General features: G+C 41.1%; 1 long non-coding RNA gene across 1 annotated transcript; it reads right to left on the bottom strand.

The window, feature by feature from the left end:
- Window positions 1-224: 224 nt before the first annotated feature.
- LOC129642309 (uncharacterized) lies at window positions 225-1,728 on the bottom strand. The gene is made up of 3 exons (XR_008709612.1): window positions 1,499-1,728; window positions 1,138-1,230; window positions 225-543 (listed from the first exon to the last, which is right to left on the bottom strand). It is a non-coding gene; the product is annotated as an uncharacterized LOC129642309 (long non-coding RNA).

Raw genomic sequence — 1,728 nt, 5'->3', positions numbered from 1 at the left:
AGAGGGGTGAAAGAGATGTGCGTTGCTGGAGAAACTTACGTGTGTCCCAGGCTAGTTTGCTCAAGTGCTTGTGTATGGTATCCAGTTCAATAATTGATCCTTTTGGGGAAGAAAACTTTTCCTTTATCCACTTAGGTTCAATTCTTTGGGGCCTTGTGAATTAACTGACAAATGAACAGGGGAAAAAAACAAGGTTTATTTGAATACACCAGGCTCCCAGCGTAATGAGTAACTCACTGAACAGCTGGGGGCAAAGGTTTATATACCAACTTAACAAAAAAGAGGCAGGTTTAGGGTTTCACTGGAAAGTATGGAAAGTTCTACTGGGCATCAGGATGCTAATGAGTAGCTGAATTTGCACTGCCTGGGGCGAAGGGCCAGTCTCCTTCAAACAGGAAAATCTCCGAGAAGGGTCAATGGCAGTTGTGTTTTCAGGAGTATCTGCTTAAGTACAGATAATGTTTCTTTCTGGAGCAGCTGATTGTTCAGATGTTCTAAATTTAAAGATCTTGTAATTCCTTCACCCCCAGGCCATCCTCTTTTCTGTGAAATAAAAGTTACTTAGTTAAAAGTTAAAACTGTTAGGAGTAGTTGAAACCATAATAGGAGCAAGAGTGACCGAAATAAAATTGTGAGTGTGCTTTTGTTCATCAAAACAAGAGTGGGGTTTTTTCTTTTAAAATATATATTTTCTTATTCTCTGGACTCCTTTACATTTAAAAATGATTGAGGACTCCAGAAAGCTTTTGTTTGTACGAGAAATATACAAAATATTTATTTTTTGATCATTGGAAAGCAGCAATATTATAGGTGGTGGTGGTTTAGTCGCTAAGTCCTGTCTGAGTCTTGCGACCCCATGGACTGTAGCCTGCCAGGCTCCTCTATCCATGAGATTCTCCAGGCAAGAATCCTGGAATGGGTTACCATTTCCTTCTCCAGGGGATCTTCCCGACCCAGGGATCGAACCCAGGTTTCCAGCACTGCAGGCAGATTCTTTACCGACTGAGCTATGAGGGAAGCCATAGGAACCCAATGCATATTAAAGCAATAATATATTTTTATGAAAAATATATTTTCTAAAGCCAAAAATATGAAAATGGTATTGTGTTTCTGAAATCTCTTAAATGCCTGGCTTACCAGAAAAAAGCTGGAGTCTCATGTCTCCTTTTGCATGTAATCAGTTGTAATATTACACATTCCATAGCATCTGTACTGTACACTTGTGAGAAACTGAAATGAGAATGAGAAAGGCAAAAAACATTTTAATATTGTTATGAAAACAGTTTTTACTCCGTGCATCCCTGAAATGAGCTTTAGGGCTCTGTCCTTGCTATAGACTGAATGTTTGTGTCCTCTTAAAAATTCGTATGTTGAACCTAATCCCCAATATGTTGGTATTAGGAGGTGGAGCTTTTTGGAGGTGCTTAGGTCAGGAGAGCAGAGCCCTCATGAAAGAGGCTGGTGTTCTTACAAAACAGACCCCAGAGAACCCTCTTACCAGCTTCCAATCCTAAGCGGACACGGTAAGACTCAGGCATCCATGAACCAAGAAGCGGGGCTCCCACCAGACACTGAGTCTGCAGGACCTTGACCTTGGACCTCCTGGCCTGCAGAACTGTAATAAATGTTTACTGTTTAAGCTGCCCGCTATTGGTCTTCTGTTATAGCAGCTGGTTGACAGAAGGAATCAGTAAACCAGTCTACAACAGGAATGGAGCAGAGTTTCAT

Source organism: Bubalus kerabau, chromosome 1 (assembly GCF_029407905.1).
Source record: "Bubalus kerabau isolate K-KA32 ecotype Philippines breed swamp buffalo chromosome 1, PCC_UOA_SB_1v2, whole genome shotgun sequence".
Lineage (NCBI taxonomy): Eukaryota > Metazoa > Chordata > Mammalia > Artiodactyla > Bovidae > Bubalus > Bubalus kerabau.
Note: the sequence above shows the minus strand (reverse complement) of the source record. Positions and strands in the feature narration are given on the sequence as shown.